The 7,867-nt window shown below is 41.2% G+C and overlaps 1 pseudogene across 1 annotated transcript; it reads right to left on the bottom strand.

Annotated features, from left to right (window-relative positions):
• Positions 1-2,962: 2,962 nt before the first annotated feature.
• On the bottom strand, positions 2,963-7,534 carry LOC308427087 (aspartate aminotransferase, mitochondrial-like; annotated as a pseudogene). Its single transcript has 4 exons — positions 7,531-7,534; positions 5,734-5,797; positions 4,254-5,238; positions 2,963-3,382 (listed from the first exon to the last, which is right to left on the bottom strand). The product of its transcript is annotated as an aspartate aminotransferase, mitochondrial-like (transcript).
• Between the last annotated feature and the right edge of the window lie 333 nt (positions 7,535-7,867).

Here is a 7,867-nt window from a genome sequence, read left to right as displayed (position 1 = left end):
GGGGATGGGAAAAGTTGTTAAACTGGATAAAATTTGAAATGTAAATACATGAAATATCCAATAAAACATGAAAATGAAAAAGACCTTTACCACTCAGCCTAAATATTTGTAGATTACTTAGGTTGCTACCTATGTCACCAGGGTGCTATTTGTTACTCCTAAGTTACAGGCCACAGAATAAATGGTTGTTTAGTCTTGGCTGCTTATAGAGCTAGTTTTCTAACATACTGTTTATCTTACCAGGTTTTTTAAGTTCCTTCTTTGGAATGTAATATGCAAAGTGCAAATGTACCCCACTATCAGTTTTGTGCCTCCCATTTCCTAGCAATGTGCCATTTTCTATCTCTATTTCAGAGTCTTCTTGTGTTTATTTTTTACTTAATATCCATGAAATGTGGTTATATTTGAGAGTATATGAGCACAAAATTTATGACCACTTCTATGGAAGTGGAACTTAGGGAAAGATACTTTAATATTCACAGAGGTTGTTGAAGTACTTACTCAAAGCTTACTTCAAATAAATCTTATAAGTAGAGGAAATTTTATAAAACCTCGTAGTGTGTATGAAACAAAATTATTTTGAATCAATAAAGGACAGATGAGTTGAACAATGACTTGTTATCTTATTATACTCTAGGACACATCAGAGAGATATTTAATATTTTTGCCATACAAAGGCAAGAATTATACAATTCATCATTCTCTGAGATATTCAACATTCTATGCTAAAATTGATGAACAAAATTAAATACAAGTCTCTTAGCAATTTATTGTAGCTATTTCTAAGATATGTGCATTCAACAAATGCAGCCAACCCTAAAGTAAAAAAAAATCCATTTTTACAGCTATTGTGAAACTATTCTATTTAACCATTCACTCTGACTCTTCACTAAGAGACTTGAGTCAATGGGAGCCCAGATTTTCAGATGAAAGATGTGCTCATGAGAGTAGTTTCTCCTCCTCAGTTTCAAAATGTGTGTCTGGGAAATCTCAATATTGTCTGTATTTACCTCTGTTTCCACCAAAATCAAGTTACAGAGAGATAGATTTTGAACTATCCCTTAAAATGATTTATTTTATAAAGTATACAATTATAAATCTTTTCTTTGCATTCTGAGACACATATCTGTGTCCAGAAATTCTTTCTTAAGAATATATCAGACAAGATGAATCAAACAGGTAAGTCATAGGGTCCAGTTTCAATAGATACAACTATAGAATATTTCTAGGCCTAAAGTTCAGAGAACATTGTGGAAAAGGTGGTGGAAATATTGTAAGTCAGAAGTCCAGGGAGTTTGATGTGAGATTAGGTATAGTCTAAGAAATCTCAGAATCTAAAACCATAATGTTTCAACAACACAACTATAAATATGTGTGCAAAAATAGGATGTCACCAATACGTATGCACAGCTCAGTGTAGAATGCCCATGAAGCTTAACCCTATGAAAAGAACTATAGTAATTGAGAAAAGCTGTATGCGGGATGAGTAGTCTTCCCAAGAAAAGCACAGCAAATGGTTTTCCAGTGTTAAACAACACATACCTGCTGAGTAATTATACGGTCTAAGTAGGTTACATTTAGGAGCATATGCTTACACACACATGTGCACTTCTGTGTGCATGTGCATGTACATACACATGAACACACACAGACAGACAGACACAAAGAGAGAGACAGAAAGATAGACACATAGTAAAAATTAGTGAGAAAAGTGACCAGGAATTTGAAGAAAAGTGAGAAAGGCTATAAAAGAAGGTTTTGGTTGAGGAAATGGAATTGAGTAATGTAGTAATTATATTATGATTTTATTATAATTATAATTACTGTCATTACTATTATTATTATTATTATTATTATTATTATTATTATTATTATTTAATCCTCTTTAGAGTCCAGTTATTATCCCTTTCCCAGTCTGTCCCCTGACTCTACATTATCCCATTCTTCTCCCCTGTCTCTGAGACAATGTCCGCACCTCCCTGTCCCCACCCAACAAGACCTCCCCACTCCCTGGGTCTTCAAGTCTCTCAAAGGTTAGGTGAGTCTTCTCTAAGAACAAAAATTCGTAAAATTTATAAACAATCTCACTGGGTTAGAACTGCGGGCCAGTGGGTGGACTGCTTGCTCAGAGTGTGGGATGGTGGTATAACTTTCAAGAGACATAGGAAAATTAAAAAGTGATGGTCATCCTAATACACAGGTATTTCAGAGTGAATTTGAGATCCATCTGCTGCTCTATTCTTAGTCTCAGAGAGGAAAAAAATAGGGGAGAAGTTTTTAGATGCCTGCTGCTAAATATGGCTCCAAGATATGACAGGAAAATTGTACCCATGAAATCACAACATGTTATAAAAAAGGATCCTACATTTTGCTACAGGAATTTTTCTTCTGAATTTCATCGCTTATTTCAGGAGTATGTCTAAGTAAAATCTAACTACCTGTACTGGGCTGCTTGCTGCTTGGCTGTCCTTATCTCTGACATGGAAAGTCTTTGTCAGGAAGAGATGTGGATAGCACCCATTCAAGCAGCAAATGCATAACGAATGGCCAGTGGTGATTCATTTCACAGTGTACAAGTTCCGCTATCAGTGCTAGTCACCTCCTGATGAGGAAACAAAGGTACCGAAGTGAAGAGATAGATAATAGGCTGATTTAAATACATTTTCAATGTTACTTGAAATTGAGAAAGGATCTTGCTGGCAGATCTGACATCACATTATAAAAATAATTTAAGTACAAGTATAATCTGCATTAGTAGGTTAGATTGAAGACATTTGTCTGGGCCTATTTTCATCCTCTTTTACACTGGGCATGCTTAATATTCAAATGTGTGGTTTACTTTCTCTTCATTATATTAGAGTGAAAATTAATATAAAAATACCAAATATAGTAAGAGTGGTGTATTAAAAACATTCAATAGACCTCTCAGAAAACCAGGTTGGTTGCCTGCAAGTCTCTCTCTCTACCTCCAGATCAAAGTGTCCAGTCTCATCTGAAGCAAAGAGTAGCAGAAATCCTGCCGCATTCTTCCTTTGCTCTCTGAACATATGGCCAGTGTTCCATAGACTGCACAGATCCTTTCTCTCAACTTTTTCATCCCCAAATGATTCCATGACCCTCGCCTCCAAAAGCAGTGGGCACCGACTGGGAGTATAGCTGTGCAGAAGGCCAAGGAGAGCAGCAAGCCAACTGAAGACCTTCCCCATTCCCCACTCCCCTCCAGACTCCCCAGCTTCCTCTCTAACTTGGCAACAGGACATGAGTGGCAGCCTAACCTTAGCTCCGGCTCCACTTTCATGTGAATGTCACCAACCAGGCGTCTCCTAGCCTCTGCTCCACCCATCTTGTTATCTTGGTACCCACTTCCAATAAGCAACACATGCTAACCAACAAAAACCAGGTAGGCGTAACTTTACATTTTTTTTCCTCCTTTCATTTCCCCAGATTCAAGGCCCTAATCACATTTCCAATTCTGGAGAAGAAAACCCATGGAAGCCTTCCCTTAACCCCTGACCTGGTAGTCTGTGGATCCCACAGATCTTTCCCTTTCCTAAACCCTATACTCCTTGCAGGTTTGTTCCAGCCCCCAACCGCAGCAAGACTCTCCTGCTAACACAAGGGCCCTTCTTGCCAGAAAAGCACACATTTATGACAATGGATCTGCATGTCCTCTTCTGCTCCTTCACACCCAGACATCTCAGTCTCATGCTCAGCTCTGCAGCAGAATCCCTGCTAATTGTTTCACTTTTCTCTTTGACCCCACCCTTATCAGATTATAAAGAAAATTTACCCAAAAAGTTCCTTCTCCCAACCCATCCCACTATGGCAACTTTCAAAAATAGGAGTGATTCTCTACGAATGCACAAGCTAAGGTGTCCAGGAAAATAGGAAATTTTCCTATGAGGCAGCACATAAACACACATATACCATACACTCCTTAAGTCCAAGAAGAAGGCAGAAACCACAGAACAAAACACTCACACAACAGCCGCAAATTCAGATGTTATTACCTAGTCCGATTGTTACTTCACACCCAAATGTTTATACTTATTTCTGTTAAAACAAATGACCCCAAAGAAATACATAAAACAAACCATGATAATATTTTTCCACTGAAGCTTAGCAACCATACCATCACAGGCAATGTATGTTCTAAGAGTTGAAGTCTAAGAAACAGAACCAAAAATATCCTGTATAAAGTTGACTCAAAACGAAAATGAATAAACCTGATAAGGAAATACAGGGAAACATACACAGCAGTAGTTGGAGACCAACTGTGTCCTCATGCTGATGATGCGGTCAACCATGCCTTTCACCTCTTGCAACCATTGCTTTGGAAAGTCTGGAGAAGTCAGGATAGTTGCTGCAATCCGGGACCCATTGAGAGGAGGGTGGGAATACAAGAGACAGACCAGGAGCTTCAGCTGTGATTCTACCCTTTTGGCTTCTTCGGCATCTTTGCAGACACCATGAAGGCTCCCACAGGCTCACCATACAGGCTCATGTTCTTAGCATATGATTGGCAGAGGCAGACATTGATGCCCTGCTTGACGAAGTGTCGCACAGCCCAGGCATCACCGTCACCAGTGGCAAAGCCTTGGTAGGCCATGTCAAAGGATGCTAAGAGATTCTTTTCTTCAACACAGACGCTATTTCCTTCCACTGCTCTGGACTAGAGTCCACGCCTGGGGTTGTCCACGTAGGCATGCAGGAGGAGAACGCTCTGCTCTGGGAATTTTGATGTCTTCTACAGCTCCGGAGAAATCAAAGCTGCAAGTCTGGGATAGTATCAATCACCTTGTAGCTGCATGCCGGCATCCCTGAAGCTGTGCATGTGGTTTCCCCAGGATGGTTTGTGCAGAAAGACATCTCGGCTGAACTTAAGGCTCCAATCCCGGAAATGGTCTGCACAGTAACAAACCGGCCTCTTTTCAACACTTCGTTGTTCACGCCCAGAGCCAGTTCTGCTGAAGCCTTGTAATATTCAGCCAATCCCCAAAGGGCAGATATTCTTTGTCCAATTTTTGTGCAGCAATCTGGGTCTCTGTCTTCCGGACACTGGGGAGCGTGGAAGGTTTTCCGTTGTCATGGGCACCAACTCCCAGGTTCATCTTCTTGCTGTTGGTATCTCTCTCGAAGGCTTCAGTAACTCCCAGAATGAAATGTGGAGGTCCCATTTCAACATGGGTCCACCAGGAGCTGCAGCTGTGAGGCCTGAGTGAAAGGCTTGTCCCACGACTGACAGCACATCACAGACCAGATGGGCATGTTCTGTTTTACCCGCCTTAGCCTGAGCAGGTGGAGCCGCTGACCAATGAGTTCTCGGTCCATACGACAAAGGATGGCCAAAACTCTATGGCAGGGGTCACCTTCAGCTATGTGGGCTACCTTGCCCATGCTATTCACCAGGTCACCAAGGAATTACCAGGTTTGAAGGAACAGAGGCCACTTTCCCTTCAGCCTTTGCTCTTGTGAGAGTCATGTGCAGGGTGTGTGTGTGGGTGGGTAGATGGTGATGAGCAGATCCTGTTTTCACCCACAGTGCATAACACTTGGCAATTGAATGTGTTCTTTAGAAAAAAGGTAGGACATGTCTAGTATCTGGAATTTCGTCAGCTCTAAACCAAACTCTCCCTCATCCATTTGTCTTCAGCTTTTCTGAAGTTTCCATACACATGAATATCACACCAAAAACCTGTCAGCCATCGCTTTGGGCTAGGTTAGAAGATTTACCTGAAGCCTCCAATGGTAACAGGGTCTCCACTGTGGACCCCAGTAGATTCTCTCATATCAGAGGCTGTAAAATAAAAATAATTAGCTCTGTCATTAACAGTTGTCTTTGAGTTTGTCCTCCTGGCGTGAAGCAAAGTTGTCAGCAGACCATGTCACAGATATCATGCTTTACAAAAGCCAACAGGTCTGCTGCCCCTTCATCAGGGACAGTGGAGGATGTAGAGTCATGTCTGCCTTCCTCTTCTTATCATTGCTGCTCTGTAGTCTAGAGTTTCATCTGCTCTACTGCTTGGCTGGCCGTCAACCTCACCCTATGGGGAGTTATCCAAGAATGGAGAACATAGAATTTCTGCTCATTCCATAGCCACCTCTCTCAGCAAAAAGCCATGGAGAGTGGGCCCTGCCCTTGACGTCAGTGACCTCCTCAGTAATTGATTGGCTCCTACTGGGATGGGCCTCTGCCCAGCTCTTCCTTCATCCTGGCTGCGCAGCCTGTCTCTTCACATGAGCCAGACGTGCAGGGTAGGTTCAGAAGGAGGTGTTCTGGGGTTTGTGAGCTGCCAGCCCAGCTCAGACTCCGCCCTTGGAAAAGATAATTACCATCTGCTCTAATCATGCTGCCTGGGTTATCTGTTAAAATAAAATTATTACAGACCTCCACCCTCCCCAAAAGAAATTGTTTTGGAATTTTCTATAATAGTTTATTTAAAATATAATCTTATTTGAGGGGTTGAGTATGCACTAGTATCATTTAGCATATGAAGAATGAGAGATCACTTCTTGTCACCAAGTAAAAGCATTAGATAACTAGTTTAAAACAGTAAAACATGTTAGCAATAAATTAAAGTTTTATGATTTTTTAAATATTGTTTTGGTTATAGGACACAGAAAATAAAGCTAAAACTGAACTAAATGATTTCCCCTGTTGTTCTATTATCAATAATGCTAGAAGGAGTTATGGATACTGATGGGAAAAAATACTGACCAATGACTTTATGCAGGTCTAGAAATAATATGCTACACTATAAACCTACCAGGCAAAATAAGGCCCAAGGTTCAATAATAAAGTATTATAGAGACAATTGATTTTCTTCTGACTAGATTTTTGATTTTCTCAATTAGAGAGAATCCACAGTAAATTTGATTAAAGAAAAAAGGTAGATCAGGGCCAGAGATAGAGCAAGACCACCACCACCACCAAGATTCAGGGATGGTCTACAGACTGCTAAGAACCCGGAAAAGCCTCAGAAAAACTCACCAACCTGAGCCCAGTGGTTAGCCCCCACTCCTCCACTCAGACTATCTGGTGAGAGATATTTACACAATGAAGTACTACTCAACTATTAGAAGCAATGACTTTATGAAATTCCTAGGCAAATGAATGGAACTAGAAGCTATCATCCTGAGTGAGTTAACTAGTCACAAAAGAACACACATGGTAGGCACTCACTGATAATTGGATATTAACCCCCAAAAGCTCTGAATACCCAAGAAACAATTCACAGATCTTATGAAGCTCAAAACGAAGGAAGGCCAGTACTTGGATACCTCAGTCCTTCTTAGAAGGGATAACAAAACACTCAAAGGAAGAAATACAAGGTCAAATAGAGGAGCAGGGATTGAAGAAAAGATCATTCAGTGACTACATCACCTGGGGATCCACCCCATATGCAGCCACCAAACCTCAGTACTATTACTGATGCCAAGAAGTGCTCACTCACAGAAAGCAGATATGGATGCCTCCTTATAGATTCTGCCAGAGTCATAGAGATATAGTTCAGGAAGGCTTGCAGCTACCCATCGTACTGAACTCAGAGACCCAATGAAAGACATAGAGGAAGGACTGAAGGAGCTGAAAGGGTTTGCAACCTCATGGGAAGAACAACAGTATTAACCAACCAAACCTTCCAGAACTTCCAGGGACTAAAATACCAACCCTTGAGCACACATGGAGATATCCATGGCTCCAGTTGCATATGCAGCAGAGGATAGTGTTGTCTTTCATCAATGGGAGAAGAGGCCTTTGGTCCAGTGAAAGCATGTTTTCCCATTGTAGGGAAATGCCAAGGCACTGAGGTGGAGAGCATGATTGGGAGAGGGAGCATCTTCATAGAAACAAGTGCAGGGAAAGGGG

The sequence above is a fragment of the Micromys minutus genome (genome assembly GCF_963924665.1).
Source record: "Micromys minutus genome assembly, chromosome: 11".
NCBI classification, from domain to species: Eukaryota; Metazoa; Chordata; class Mammalia; order Rodentia; family Muridae; genus Micromys; species Micromys minutus.
The sequence above is the reverse complement of the archived record's forward strand: the minus strand, read 5'-3'. Positions and strand labels throughout refer to the sequence as shown.